Source organism: Aotus nancymaae, unplaced genomic scaffold (assembly GCF_030222135.1).
Source record: "Aotus nancymaae isolate 86718 unplaced genomic scaffold, 86718_ANA_hifiasm-v0.15.2.pri h1tg000019l, whole genome shotgun sequence".
In the NCBI taxonomy this organism is placed as follows: Eukaryota; Metazoa; Chordata; class Mammalia; order Primates; family Aotidae; genus Aotus; species Aotus nancymaae.
Window position 1 is genome coordinate 45,590,044 of NW_026988431.1, and position 16,629 is coordinate 45,606,672.

The following is a 16,629-nucleotide window of genomic DNA, read 5'->3' on the forward strand; positions in this document are numbered from 1 at the left end:
CACGCGTTCTGTTCTGAGATTAGACTATCAGCCTCCACACAGCAGTCAAGAGTTACTTTACAAACATTTAGTTATCTTTGTGAAAACCAAATTTAGATAATGTTCCATCACCCCACTCCCACCCCTGCCTCTAATATAATCAAACACTTCAATGGTTCCCAGAGATGAAAAGTATCATGGTTGTAGTTTTGCATTTTGAGTGTGATTAATTTCATGAAGATACATTTTATTTCCTCTTTCTTGACTGTAAGCTCCTTGAGGTTAAGTAGTTTTTATTCGCCATTGGCTCTCTAGCCCTACCGTGAAGTCAGGCCTGAGGGCTCTTGCCATGCAATCCTCATTGCTTTGAAAGCTCTTTCCCCAGCTATTCCTCACCTCACCAAGAACCTTGCTGGCATATGACCATCTCAGTCCTCCGGTGCGTTTTACATATCCTCCCCTCCCAATTCCCCAACCTGCTTTATTTTATTTCATGGCACTTACCTCCATCTGAAATTACCTCCTATGTTTATCTTTTTTTTTTCTCCACTCATTTTTTGTTGCTTGTTTCCCCTTAGTAAAATGCAACCCCTTTGAGGGAAGTGATTTATCTGTGCTGTTCATTTCTGTAACCACAGTACCTAGAATAGGAGTTAGCCATGGCTGATGCTCAATAAATGTTCATGAAATGAATACAGTCATTGTATGAAAAGTGTTTTTTGCATGGAAAGAAGAAAGGAAGGATTAAACAATGGAAAGAATAAAAGAAAGAAAAAAAGGAAAGAAAGAAGAAACTGAGGAAGGAAGAACTATACTCTTGGAGATCTAATGTAGCACCTCCTCACATTAAACTTGGCGAACCGTTAGGGTTATTTTAGAGCTTCTTCTTGTCCGCATTGTCTTTAAGAAAAAAAAAAGACAATGAAAATGAATGGCCTGAGAGAGTGAGAAGACACTAATGTCAGTTCTGCTCTGCCATGGTGCCAAGTTCCTTATATAATGCACTCCTCTGGTTTAACAAGGGAACAAGGCCAGATGCTCTCTAACGTTCCATTCAATGCTAAAATTCTATTATTCTGAACTTGTAATTTCAAAATGTATTTGCTTACTGTCTCTCTATTGCCAGATTTTGAAATAATAATATTGAACACATAAACTCAACTTTTAGGTAAAATAGCTTAATTGAGAAATGCATAATAAAGTTAATATTTAACTGTTTTGAATTTTATAAACATTTAGTAGCAAATATTGACATTATATATTTTCACATTCATGTGCTATACACGTTATACGTACAATATATTGTATTATGTATCAAATATATACTTAATATCTATTAGAATACATATTTTTATTTTTAAATCATGAGCATAAAGAACTTATGTTGTGTGTGAAATATATAAAGGTCTTTGAAATTAAACTAAATTCGCATAATCCTATCAAGTATATTTATCCAAATATAGAAACAAGTTTGAATTCTACAAAATAAGGTCTCAGCTCTCTCCTCAACTCTGTTGTGAAGTTTAATGTGTTACATTTAATGCATCTACTTAAACTTGATTCTCCATACAAGAATGTTTGCAATTGTTGATTGCCTTTTAAGAGTCATCTTCTCTTGATCATCTCTATTTAAACATTGATTAGGAAGCAGAGTACATGAGACTAGGTTCTGGATTTGACACTATCTTTCAATCAATTATTTTTATACTGGTATAATAAAAATAGTATTTTTAAAGAGTATACCTCTTGAGATATTTTTACTCAGGTGATGTGTGTGTATGTGTGTGTGTGTGTGTGTGTGTGTGTCAGGAAAGACAAGTTATACTGGAGGGGCAGTGAGAGCTTATTGAGCTATGAATGTGGTATGCAGAAGAAGTAAGTCACAATTCACACATGCACTCACATACTTATATAGGTGCCTTAAATGTTCCCTTTGGAATGAAAAAGATAAATGCTGCCATTATCTTTATCTTTATTATTTGTAAACAGGGAGCTGATATTATCTATATCCCTTAACTGTATTTCTATTGAGATTCATTGGTATAATTAAAACTTAAATGGACTAAAGTATTTCAGGAACCTGAAATCAACACTCTTTTCTTTTTCTGAAATGTAGTTTTATTTTCCCTGAAATTGTTTTCTATAATTTCCCTCTCCACCCACAAATGACCTTCTTTTTATATTCATGGATATACTCACTTATGAACCTGTGGACTATAACGACACTTCACAGAAGTAGGAGAAACCATAATGTTCTCCTGGCACTGAGGGAATAGCAATGGTATTCTAAATGAGGAACTATTAACTTTTATTACTATAATGATTTTTTTAGTAATTTTCATAGTTTGAAATGTGGTTAGGATGCTGCTGGCAGTTGAAAGCTGACAACATGATTTAATAGTTTCAACATATGATCTGGTGTTTGTTACAGTGCTTTAAAATTTTAAATGCCATTATTAATGTTCTAATGTTATCAATGGTAAATTAGGCCAAATCAGTGGTAATGTAGTTTTATATCACAATTTATTTGGACTCATTTTGAATTATAGATTGACCATTGTTTTATGAGTTTTCTTAGCCATCCTTTTTCTCTGCATCTAATGTAAACTAATATCTTTTTTCCTCTTCTTTGTCATTTACCAGGATGGTTATTCCACTGTTTCTAACATTAAAGGATCACCCTTGTATTTCTTTGTATTCTGTCATGGAGCAAAAAACATGTCTCAGTTTCAATTTCTTTTTTGCTCCCAGAAGTTACCCCCTCCTCCAGTGTTGAAGTAGAAACATAGTTTTCATTCTTGCACCATAAACAGGTTCAAAAGTCCTGTTTCACCATGTTGCCCCAAACAGCAAATTTTCTAACGCACATGAGAAAAAAGAACACATTTCTAACTTGGAATTCTACACGGTTTTGTGTTGAAAACAAATTTCTACCACCAGGATTAGTCCTTAGTGGTTTGCAGGCATTCTGAGCAGAGGGGCATGGAAGCCAGCTAGGGCACCAACCTGGTAGCAGGTGCAAAGGTTGCTCTGCTAAGAAGTTAGGCCTTTAATATCATAGAGAACGGGAGGCAAAATGAAGAAATTAAAAGGCAAGTAGCAAGCAATTCAGTAGGCTAAGCCAGGGATTTGGGAGTCTCCCAAGGCTCCTCCCTTCCTCATTCCCTGCATGAGTCATTTTTCCAGTCTGTCCACACCCATTCACCCCTCCAGCCCACACTCTCATTCACCCTCCAAGCTGCCACCACAGGAACTTTCTGCAATACAAGTCCAGACTCCATCTCTGGCCCTTGCTGCCTAAACTTTTCCAGTTCATTAGCTTTGACAGTAAAGTTGAAACTCAGATTAACACAGACATACTTTTAGCGTCATCTTCTGCCACTCTCCTCTACTACCCTCCCCTCACTTCTCACAGAAAGGCTGAGAAGGCTGTATATGCCTTGTATATGCTCTGCTCTTTTCGTTTCTTTTGAGACAGGCCCTTTCAATGTTACCCAGGCTGGTCTCAAACTCCTGACCTCAAGTGATCCTTCCTCCTCAGCCTCCTAAAGTGCTGGGATTACAGGTGTGAGCCACGCCACCCAGCCTGCCCTGGTCTTTTCTCTTCTCCACCTGGACTCTACTCCCTTTTGATCTTTTGATCTTGCTAACTTGTACACATCTTTCAAAGCACCAGTTAAACGTAAATCCTCCAGGAACTCTTTGTTTGCCATCCTCAGAGCCCTCACGGGATTGCCTCCAACATCACAGTACTTATCCCTTAGGCAAAATTAATTGGTTTGTCTCTCACCTAGTAGAGGTGTTATCCTTGAATATAGAGACTGTCTTACCCATTCTTGCATCACTGGCATGGTAGGCACTAAATGTAGTTGCTGAATGCTTAGTAAGAGGAACAGAAGTCTTCATAGCTTGGGGTAGTTACTAATGGGCAGATAGGAAGTTCCCATCCCTGTTCTCTGAGAAAGTGTCAGTGTCCTTTTAGTTTGCCTACACTGTGTGGGTACTTGAGTTCTTTTAAACGATTAACGCTGGGAAGAGGCACCATTTAATTAATTAATTTGTTCTGGAAGTAATCAGTGTACAATTTTAACTCAGTGCTTTCTAGATCTAGCTAAAGGTCAAGAACTCAAGTCAGCTATTAGTGCCTCTGGGAGGTATTTCTGCACTTCAGCACGTTTCTGATGGTTTTCCTTCACCTCGAGCTGGCCTCACTCTCTTCAACACAACCTAACCTGCAAGAAGAACGTTGTAGCATATCCAGCATTTTTGTCCCAAATAGTGTCCCAAACGTGGGACAAACGTTTTTCATCAAAATCATCCTTGAACAAGTTATCAGAATTTCTTACAAAGGAAATCCTGCCCCCAATCTCCAAAACTTTATCACACCACAGACGTTCAGGATTCTTTCCATTCAAAGTGAAGCCAAGTTACACCTTATAACACCCAGTGAATTATGATATGACGCTGTGGTTTATTTGCTCTGGCGACAATATGGCTTACTTGCCGTGAAATATCCCAGTATTTAATATGTTATAAATATAAATATATATATTATATAAAATATAAATATATTTATAATATATTAAAAATAATGTATTATTTTCAAAGAGGGAGCTTTGCTTTCTATAAATCACAAAGTGCAAAGTTGAGAATACATTGTAAAGTTCAAATTATTTACAAACTAGAAGGAAAGCTGGCATGTGAGTGTTTGTGCTTGTGTGACAGTTTCACTAAGGAATTCCAAAACTGTGGGCAGCCTGTTACTTGAGAAAAATACACAGTGGCAGTCTTGCAGATGTTTTTCCCGCCTGTTCTTCCTCCAGGTTCAGAAACTGTTTGGTGCATTTTAAGGCGGCAGTCCCAACAGATCCCAGGATTCTAGTCTAATAGGTTTCTAACCTTCAGTCTAACCTTCTCGGCTTCCTTGCAAAGCCCGGTGCAAGGGCCTCTTTCAAAACGAACCCACTGATGTGCCCGGCTAGTCGGTAGAGCAGAAGTAGCGGGAGGGCGTCCCGTCTGCACGCCCGCCGCGAGGTTACAATGTTGAACGCAAAAGATGGAAGATACCAACGGGAGGCCGAGGGGATCCACGGCGCCCACGCGGGCTCCCGCTTCCTCCTGCTCTCGGCGCCGCGGGGCGAGCGCCCATGACCCGTCCTTGCGGACTCTGTCCGGTTGAGACGAGACCCTGGGGCTCGGGGAAGCGCGGGAGGGCGCCGGCGGAAAGTTGAAGAGCGTTTTCCTCGCCGCCGCGTGCGTTCAGAAGCTCCACGAGTCCGCCCTGGGCTTCCTGGTGGGGCTGGGCGGGCGGGGGAGGGGCCGCGCAGCAGCAGCGGAAGCCAGACCTCGGCGATAAGAGGCTGCACAGCGACATGCAACAGTCTTTTCACTGCAGCTGAATGAGTTGTGGCGCCCACAATGCTCCCGTGACAAGGAGCTGACAAGTTCTATTTTCCGTCGCGGGCATCTTGGAATCATGACTCCCACAATGCCTTGGGCACTCGGTCGACAGTCGGGCCGCCTCTGAAAAAAAATGTGAGAGGTAAGTTTCCATTTTCACAGTTTCCCCGCGCCGCTCCGCCGCGCTGCATTGTTCGGACTCCGGCGGGGCTGCCCGTGGCTGAAGGAGGAAGTGCGAGGAGGTGCTTGCCGGCCGCGGCTCTCCCGAGCCGGGGCGGGCCGCGCGCGGTGGTTGGTTTCGCGTCGCTCAGCACCTCCTGCCCGGGGGAAGGCGGGAGGCTGAGCTGCAGCCGCTCCTGCGCCCTTCCCCGCTGCGGGCTCTGCGGACGCTGTCACGGCGCAGCCGGCGCACGGCTTGGCAGCCCAGCGGGACCGAGGGAGAAACAGGGGGGCGAGAAGAGAAACAGGTGCGTGCAAGTGTACTCACAACTTAATGACCTTTGTCGGGGGAAGGTGCGAATCCCTCCGAGGCGAGCGGCCCGCGGGTTCTCCAGGCGGCTCCCGCATCCCTGGCCCCGGGGCTGCCATCCCGCCCGGTTTTCATCTGGGCCAAATATGTGCACGCAAAGGTTAATTCTCTGCCTGCTACCCATAAATTACGCATGACATGTTTAGCTGGGCTGCCTTATATGGAGAGTGCTGTATTTCAGGCCAGTTTGCCTTTTGCCAAGTTTACAGGGCGGAAGACGCCCTGTAGGAGAGGGCTGCCTCCTCTTCTTCTTCTTTTTTTTTTCCTCATCGTTTTGTAGTGCGTCACTCAAAAACTGTAAGAAAAGTAAGTATAGAAGCTTTTTGGGTGGAGCCGCAGTTGATTGATTGAATTGCTTTCATGAAAGGTTGAAAAGAATGATAAGTAGTTAGTACTTGGGTTCTGGTTTTTAGACAAAAGCAGGACAAATATGTAGCCCCCCCTACTTTTTTTTTTTTTTTTTAAACGGAGCCGGAATCTGTTATTGGTAGTAATGTGTCATGTGAGAATACTTTGATTCCAGAGCCTGTAACACGAGCAGGTATATGGTGACGCTTATGCCTTCCCCTCGCACAGCACTTTACAACTACAAGGGTGCTGCTGCCAGACGGATACTGTGTTCTTAAGGCTCTCTGGGGCCGGGAGGGAGAGTATGCGGCTGTTGGGATTCTGGGCTGTGTTTCTGTGGAGTATGCCTCCCCAGGATGAAAATTGAGTAAGAAGCTGCCAGAAAGGTTGTTGCCGCTGACTTTACCTTGTGTGCCCACCAGCACAGGCACAAGCCGTAGCAGATGGATGGCAAACTCTACCATATACTCTGAGGAATTTCTTAACTTAATACAATAGGAGAGAAGTCATAATTAATGCTTTTAGACTTTCGGGCCCTCTGCAACGTGCTTTGAAATACTACACCAGTGGACAATGTGTCCCTCCCTCCTGGGTTTGAACATTGTTTATATACAGAGGATGTTTAGTACGTAACTATTCTATATCAGCATAAGAGAGCCACTCCATAGTTATCTCTGTGTGGGTTCCTAAGTGTGTTGGTGTTTCTCCTTGCTGTTGAGATAAAACATTATCACCCAGACAGAAAATGAAAGTTCAACGGCTGTAAAATTCATCTCTAGAATGTGCAGTTCAATACTTAGAATGTCTTACATGTAGTTATAGATAGAGGCACTGAATAAGTTATTTTGCAGTCTGAGAAGCAGACCACTGTCACTTATATCTTTCTTTCTTAAAGTTGGTGACAACTACGGCTCAAAACTTTTTTAAGTTTCCTAATGTTCCAATTTTCATCTGTTTTGTGTATTTGCATGGGAGTTACTTTATTACTATTACTATATTGTTAGGTCTTTAAAAATGTAGGCATTTTTTTAGTTTTCTTTGTTTAGTGGAGGGTTTCCTTGCTGAAGACTACAAAAGGTGCCTTTTGTGTTTTAAAGAACAGGTTGGGTCAGCAACAGAAAACCTTTTCATCTATAATTATAGTGTCACTTAAGACATAATAATCAGATTTCATTATTAGTAAGGCTCAGAAAAACCTCACATATGCCTAGTTTAATTTTTTTCCTCATGTAACGATGAACAAATTTGTGTGTAGATACACATCAAGTGTGGTACTCTGTGTAGTCATGCCAAAGAGAAACTGAAGTGTTATATGGTTTGAGATATTATTGCTTGTGTTTACAGTTCCACATTTGAGGCAAAGTTAGACTCCAAGTTGAATTCATTAAATTTTGATTCCAACATTCTGTTCTTCCTTTAGGCACAGAATTCCTATGAAATGAAACACTGGGTTTTGTTCCAGAACAAGAACAGACTATCCCAAAATTTCTCCTGGGGGAAAGAAAGAGTAAAATTATATTTCTCATTGAGGAAGAGTGTGTTACTTTATTATATAAAATGCCCTATCTTCATTATAAGCAAAAAAAAAAAAAAAAAAAAAAGCCCTTACATTTGTCACTGTTGCCATACATTAGGCTTTTGATAGATCTATTTATGGAAACAGAGAATAAATAGTTTTGCTGCACCTTCTGGTTTTCTGCATGGTGATAGATGTGCAGATTAGAGAACATCTCAGGTCTTGCTTAGAAGAAGCTGAAAAGAATAGGTGATTGGGTTTTTAAAATTCTGTAACCAAAGGCATTAGGGTGGGTGGTAGATACGAGAGTCAAGGGAGTGGAAGAAAGAAGTGAAATAGGTTCACGAAGTGATTGGCTCAAAATAAAATCCCAACAATATGGATCATAGAGAATGTGACATAGGAAGATTCTTAAAGTGTATGGTCTTTTAGACCAAAAAGCTTCATATTTTTAGAAATCTAGAATGTACTGTCCAGTACAGTAGCCACATGCGACTATTGAGCACTTGAAATGTGTCTAGTCCAGATCGAGAAGTGTAAAATACTACAGGGTTTTCAAAACTTCGTATGAGGGAAAGAATGTAAAACATCTGATTAATTTTTTTATATTGATATGTTTTAATGATAATTTTTTGATACATTGGTTCTAATAAAAGATCTTACTAGATTAATTTCACCTGTTTCATTTCTTTTCTTTTTTTTTTTTTTTTTCCCCACTGTGGAGTCTAGAAAACTTAATATAACAAATGTGGCTAACATCGTATTTATTTTGGACAGTGTTGTTCTAGGATAAAGTGGGAAAACAATATTCTGGGAGAAAGCTTAAAGAGTTTGCTGGTCAAAAAAACAATAAAATTGACTTATTATACATAGAAATACCTTGTCTTTCTTATCCATTGTAATCAAAATTTGAGAAAACACACCACCTAACATCTATTTTTACTTCCTCAAAGCTGCTATTTAGTTTAGAGATTTCATGGTGAGATAGTAATAATAGAGAAAAACTTATAATTAGATAATGAATCCTAACACCTCTCAAAGGCCAAAATAGAGTATGATTGTTACTTAGGAACGTTTTAGAGACACTGTACTTATCATTGTCCTGAAGTTACCAAACATAAACAGTCACTAAAATTATTTTAAAATAGAGTTTTTAGTAAATAGCAATTATCTTCAAATGCTTAATATGTGTTTTCTTTTGCTAGGACTTTCTTTAGAAAATTAAAAAAAAAAAAACCCACGAATCCAGGGTCCTGAGCAAAGGCTGAATTCATAAGAATGAAAGATTTTTACCTGCAGATAAGAGAGCATTGTTTTGAATATTAGGAAAAGTAAAAATGTGTTTCTACCATAACATTATGGGCTTTGAAGAATTTCTATACATGGAGACACTGTCTTTATAATTTGAACACATTCTTGAGAAAGCATCTGACTGGTAAACAAAGCACAATGGCATAGGTCCTGGAAACATTCCTTTCAGATGTTTTCATAACTGAAGTACATTTTGCCATTCACAGTGAGTGTTAAGTTGAAAAAATGTGGTTCTTTTCTAGCCATATAAAGTATGCTTACTATTATTTTCTTGAAGGATGCCAAAAAATGTAAGATGGATGTTGTGGATTCTTTGTGGGGAGAGAGCTAGATTGTATATAGAGCCTGAAGAAGAGTTGCCTCTCGGCTTGGTGCCATCTTGAATCTGTCTTCCACTATATAAGGCATAGCTTCCATTAGTGTCAGTGCGTGTGTGGAGGGTGAGGGGAAGAATGATCCCCATTAATTTTGTATATTGTTTCTGATGAGTCATAGCGTATATTCACTAATGGTTGGAGAATTATTGATTGCAAAGCAGAGGATTCAAGAAGAGCTATTGTCATATGGCATTAACCATCTCTAGACCTATTTTATATTTTTAAATTGAGGTAGGGAAATTGGTTTTTATGTAGTGTTTTTCATATTATAAAATATATACATTATGTAAGCATTACAGATACATTCTTGAGGAAAAAATAGCAAATACGTACGTGGTTATAGTTTTCTACATATTACTAGTTTTTTTTTTTTAAATAACAGATCCAGAACATCTCTTTCAGATAATCGTTCATGTTTTTAGAAAGGTATCTCATCATATGTGCTTATGACATCTGTAAAAATATATATAACACACATCTTGAAATATTCGTGTTAGGAGTATTAGGTCTTACACATTTGGTTCTTTTTCTATCATTTTTGATGATGATTAAAATTTTACTTACTATGAGTATCCTTTGTTAAAACTATGTTTGTTACTATGATTATCCTTCGTTAAAACAGTTCAGGAAATATTAATCTCAAAATGAAATGTAGCCATATTGGACAGAGTAGAGAATTGCTTTTCCACAGAGATCAATTATTCCAAAAAGGTGAAGAAGTTTTGAAATATTATCATGCTTATATGCTCCAAAAGAAAAACGATTATTGCTTTTGACATTCTTTTAAGAAACTGAGAGATGTATACCTAAAGAGATGAATAATAGTTGATAAAGGTATGTAAAATACATACTCCTGTGAGGTGTGAACACACAATTTGTATGTAAGGCATGCATGAGCATATAACTTTCCCCCAGACAATGCCAATTTATTCAAATCACCTGAATGTTAAATAATATCATACTATTAAAAAGAATTGTGGTAAATATGAAATCCAAATACCACTGCTGATGTCCACTCTGATATTAATTCCATTCCAGTCCCTCTTTAGCTGAATTCACAAAATGAAGAGATATCTTTCTCCAAAGTAGTTTTCCAAAAATTTATATTTGACACTGGATTTTTCATACATTTTCACTTTTAAAAGTTTAGAAGCTATTAACTAAAAATAAACTTGTTTTAGAGAGCTAAGAAGATTCTAGACTTATGGGGACATAATTTAGTTCTATAAAATAAGCATTACATTGCTGACTTGAAATATTATTTTATCATAAAAGTTGATTTATAAGTGAATACATATTGTAGAAAAATACCACACTAGGCTTAGTGAAATCTACCAAACTTAAATCAAGATAGATATACCTCGTCCTTAAAAAAATAAGAATCTGGTAGGCAAAATAAAAGCTTCGAAAATAACTGTAAAGTAGAAAGTGATATTTCGTTAACAATGGCTGGGTAGCATATTATGAAAGTTCAGATAAGGGAAAGTCTTAAGGTAGCTCTGAGACTGACCCACATAGAGGTGATAAAGGGAACAGTCCTAAAATGCATAAATAATGGGAATAAAAAGTATTCAGTATGTTTCAGCCTTACAAAAATATTGTTCTCTTAAAGCAGTATTAATTACATCTATTCAGCAGTGGTTCTGTATTTTCCATATGTTTATAGATAACATTCAGATACTGAATATTCATACATGTTTTAGTTAATTTATTTTATCCAGGAGAAACATAATAGTTTCCAAATGTCCTATACTAGGTTATTGATAGATTCTGTCATTAGTTTTACTGTTGAGTACCATGAAATATCAGCTGTTGGAGCCACTAAATAGTTACAAACTGTAGATACTACAGTTTAATAGTCAATGCATGTCATATGCTTTAATATGCTAAATAGGAACGATGCAAGATGAGGCCTTAAGCAGTTCCTATTCATATTTAGAATATTATCAGACACTTTCTTAACATGGCTCAGTATTAGAATTTATAGACCACTTCAGCTTTTGTATCCAAAAATTTCACTCTTATATTCAATAATTTATTTATCAGCATTTGTTGATGACAGTAAAAGTGGTATGTTAGCATTTTATTTGTTTCTATGTTGTGTGATTACAACAGTTACATTTTAGCCATGATGGGTAACTCTTATCCTAGCAGAAAGAAAGCAGCGGGGTGGTCAAGCTAAGTGACAGATTCAAAGAATTGGAGGATATAGGGCTTGCTGTGGGGAAGAAATAGATGAGAAAAGCTTTATGCCACTGACTAGGCTTGCAATTCAGTATTCCCCTACCAAAGGCCCTCTTACTGATAATACTATTTACCAAATTTTGGTTTCAAGATGCCAGGTTCTGAAGAGATATACCACCAGTTCCTATAAACATTATATCTAAATTTGGTTTGAAAGTCTAATATTTATTCCAGTGCAGGCAGAACAACAACAGACCTCACTGTTTCTAAAAGTGGAACTCCTTTGTAAATATAAGAAGTGATATCAATGTTATTATTACTTAAATACACTTATTTTGAAGTAATTAAGTTTTTTTATTTGTCTTGAAAGAAACAGTAAATTTGGGAAAAAATCATTTACTCTTTTCATGCCCTAGTTTCTAAATCTGTGACATTATAAAGGTGTAAATAATTGTGAAAATAGTAGAAGTTGCCACTTGCTGTATACTTTTAAATAAGGTACCTCATTTAATCTTTTCTACAGCTGTAAAGTAGGCCTTATGACTTTTGTCTTAAAGCTCATGACTAGAACAATTTTTTCATTTGCAGAGATATGAGGCTTGTTATTTTGTTTATTCCAGTGTTCATGTTTTTAACCAATTTTTCTTGTCTTGCCTCCACTGATTATATATAAAGGATAGTGATGAGAATATAGCTGTAATAATGACTACTAACATTTTTAAATACTTTCTGTGTGCCAAGCTGAGGTTTATAAATTAATTCATGTATTCCTCAGAACAACCCTACAAGATAGGTACTATTAATATCCTGATTTTGCAGGTGGGGGAACTGAGGCACAGACAAGTCCAGTTAATTGTGCAAAGGTGCTTAATTAGTAAGTAGCACAATAAGGAGTTGAACCAAGGTAGTCCAGTTTTAGAATCCATGCTCCTATGTAAAAGAACAAAAACAGATTTTAAAAATACTTATTTTGGTTACTGATAGGAGCTTGACAACGTAAACGTTTGGAATACTTTAAAAGACTTGTACTTTCTATAGCATTTGAAGAGACTCCAGGATAATGGGCAGAAAATAAGAAGATAGAGAGAAAAGACCTGTGGTAGGGGGAGGGGGGAGGCATTAATAGGATAGGAAGAAATGAGGAATCAGGTGTGCAAGGGAGATTGGTGCTACACTTTCCAGGTGGTTGATGAGCAGGTAGTAAGTTTAATAATACATAGTGTGGAACATAGACAGATATTTGGTGTTTAGGGCAGTAACCTTATAGGAGTTGTGTTTTGGTGACATTTTATAGGGGAAGAATAGGACACATATAGGATGAAGTAGAGATTGCGGTTGTACAGAACAGAGATGCAGGACTAAATGAGGGGAATGGCCCTAGAATGAAAAGGACATGCATGCTGGGAGAAATGTGATAAGTTTAGGCTGCATAGGATGTAGCAGCTGACTGGATATGGATATTAAAGGCAGTGGAGGTATTAACAGTTATTTTCAAAATACAGTAAGAATTTTAATTTTTATTGATAAAAAATATTTAAGAATTATGTATTAAAATATCAGTAAGTGAAAAACCTTTGAAATTATATTTTATCAGGGATTATACCTTGATTAAATAGAAGATACGTGTTAATTTCTTAAAACATTTCATTTCTATGCCAAGCTCTTTTAAAGCACTAAATGGTGACCTATAGGTCACCAAATTCTTTGTCCGAAATTGGTAATTTTAAAGTAAACATAATTTCAACTTTAGGCACATTTTGTTATTTGCTGAGAAATGTCTCAATGTCAACCAGGCAGTTCTCCTCTCTTATTAAATTCCATGCTCAGAATGCCTGTGTAACCTATCCTTAGTGATAAACAAGGTGGCAGATAGATACATGATAAAACAAGTTTGCAATGTGCTCAATGTGGCTGACATTTATACTTCTCAGACCTTGCTATTTTAGGCAAGGTATCAGTATAACCAGGGCATTCTTTTTCTTGGAACTAAAAATCCTTAATAATCAGTCACTATTATAAACAGAATTATTTACATACAGGAATCAATAAACAGTTGCATTTGGTTAATGGTTATCTAGAATTAGAAGGACAGTTATATTTCAAATAAAATAGAAAGCTTTATTGGAATACTTACAGGTCTTTTTAGTTTGAGGACCTTACAAGCTTTTTACAAATAAATGGTTTGAAATAGTTTAAACAGAAAATGTCCGAACAATGATAGATTGTTTTATTTCATATATAGCAAAAAATTTCCATAAAATCAAGACAGTTTTCAAGAAAAAGATTCTATTTATAAATAACAACTTATGAGTTATTTAGATTGCCTGTGTCCACAAATGTACAGAAATTGCGCCATTTATGTCTTTAAATACAGTATGTTTCTATCAAGCTAGAGAATAATGTTAACAGTATTTTATTTTGCCTTCGTTAGTATTATGTGAAAGTCACACTTATTACCTGCCTTTTTCTATTATTAGACTTTTTTTTCCTATCTAGTTTTTGCCTTGTGCTATAAAGATACAGTATGGTGAAAATCTGTTTAGCTATATCATTAAAATAATGCTTAGAAAATACTAATTTTTAAGTAACTAAGATTAAGCAGTATCTGACATTCTTTGCCTTCTCTATTATTCTGTCATTGGGCTAATTTTAATGAGACAAATTTATTCTAAATTATTTTGAGCCATTATTTAAACTTCACTGCTATAACATTCAGGGAAAAACTGCATTGTCTACCTAGTGGCATTCAGATGAGGTATTGGGTCTTAGGTACCGCATCCAAAAGACTTTTAAGAGATTTGATAAACAGCAAAAGTGAGAAACAGAGGATAGAAGAAAATCTTTGATTCAGTAGGAGACGCTCTCTGAGGCATTGCATGAACTTTCCAAAAAATAATTTGAGAAGTGCCTAACAATAGAAAAATACATACTTCAATAGGAAAGACCATAGAAAACTATACTCAAGTAGAATTATGCTTTCTGGGGGACCATATTTGCTGAAAATTGCCTGTGGCAAATGACTATCTCAGAGTGATATAGTTTTGAGGACTGAGATTTTAAAAGCAAATATTTTATTGGGAGCAATTAATTTAGGAAGAATAGTATTATGCCTATTCCTCGTAATTGGTTAAAGTTTACTAAGTGCTGAGGTCTTTTTCTTATTACTTTACCATGTTAGATCATAGAGGAATCAGTTCATCCTTTGTGTTTTGCTCAATAATCAATTAACATATTTTGAGCACACTTAAAGTCAAAGGATTGTAGTAGGTCACAAGAGGGGGATCGAAAGTATAATTACATAGTGTCTTTCCTTCTTTGACTTATAATTGAGTTGGGGAGAAATACTTGAAAAGTTAACAATGCAAGGCACTATACAAGTTAGTACCAAAGGAGGAAAGTCAAAGAGGGAAGGAAATTCAAAGAAGGAAGTTTTTATGGAACTGAATGGCCAGGGAATGCTGTGTGGAAGAGGGGGCATCTGTGATAGGCCCAGAGATAAAGCACTCTTTTCAGAATATGCAGTGGCATAGTAAGAACAAGGTGGAAGTAATGATGAAACCTACCATATTTGAGTGTCTTTTCTATGTGAGGTCTTGCCAATTTATATTCATTTCGGAAAAACACTGAGTGAAGACAAACAACTTGGTAATAATAGTAGACAATGAATGAATTGGGCCTGTGAGGCAGGAATCATCATCCTTTTAGAGGACACAGATTTAGAGAAGTTAGCTTATTTGCCTAAATCCACGTAGCTGGTGATCGGCCAAACTGAACCGAAGGCAGATGTTTTCATACTTCAAAACCAGCATTCCCCACCCCCCCAGTCCCATCCCATGATTCTCTTGGGAATGAGTGTGGCATGTTTATGATAGTTTTAAAACTTCCCCCATACAACAACTGACATAAGTCAAGAAGATAGAAATTTTGTTTAAAAGGCTGTCAAACCTATTTTCATCTTTTTGCTTTGATGTTGGATTACAAATGGCATATAGTTCAACAAATGCTTATACTCTGTTTCTTGGACTTGTAAAAACAAAAATAAAACAAAATAGGCCCCCCATCTTCAGCAGATATGATATGGGGTTGCAGTATCATGCTGTGTTGTAACAATGCATTTGGCAGTAGGTACCCATTTGGGATTCCGTCAGGGGAAGCTCTGTGAAGTTCGAAGACAATGTACTTTCTCACCAATAATATAATGCTATAAAATTTACACCAAGAAATGATAGGGGCAAAAGTTTATAGATCATGGTTGTTTGATTATTTTATGCTCTCATGCTATATCATCTTTATACATCAGTCTGTGCTGTCTGTAACTTTACTTGTGACATAGCCTGTGACTTTAAAAGATAAGCTATTAATTGTGGACTTGCGCTGTTGGAGAAATGTCACTTTGCTAACAAATTCCTCTCTTCACAGAGCTATTTAGAACATACAGCAAATAAAAGTATGTGTTTTTAGAGAAAAGTTTATATAAAATGAAAGAGTCTTTGCTTTGCTTTTGGCTGCAAAAGAAAGCATCCTTATTTAGTAAATATTGAGTGCAGTGCCAATGTTCTACCTGTCATGCTATACCCTTTGGAGAATAAAGAGGTAAGATGTGCCTGTTCTCAAAGTAATTTCCAGTATAGTGATAGAAATATTCACAAATAATAGATGGGCAAAACAGAGTGGGCACAAAGAAGTCAAGAATAGGCTGTTTGTGGGCAGTGTGTGGAATTTGCCTAAAACCATTTGGTAGACATATTAACTCTTTAGATACTTTGTGTATCTTGGAGAAAAGACAAAATCAACTCATAATTATTAAAATGATTTGACTCAATATGTAAACCATTTAGTTTTTCTATTCAAGTATTTGATAAATAAGCATGATGCCACCATAGTATCATCCTGGACTAGACAGAATAAATTATTTCTGATGTTGGCACTTTTGGAGAAAGGTGGAGACTTACAGTTCATCTGAATCTTCCTCATGCTAAATTCCT

General features: G+C 37.0%; 1 protein-coding gene across 43 annotated transcripts in view; it reads left to right on the plus strand.

Moving 5' to 3' along the window:
• The window catches only part of MBNL1 (muscleblind like splicing regulator 1), a 209,163-nt gene that overhangs the window by 17,294 nt on the left and 175,240 nt on the right, over window positions 1-16,629 (plus strand). For 3 of the 43 annotated variants that reach the window (XM_064378838.1, XM_064378839.1, XM_064378841.1), the window contains exon 1: window positions 5,320-5,521. The exons of 18 other annotated variants lie outside the window; for them this stretch is intronic. The gene's annotated coding sequence lies outside the window, so the exon portion shown is untranslated. Of the gene's footprint in view, window positions 1-5,315; window positions 6,215-16,629 lie in introns of those variants that run through there. 22 more of the 43 variants (XM_012437010.3, XM_064378821.1, XM_064378811.1 and 19 more) reach the window with 13 other exon arrangements.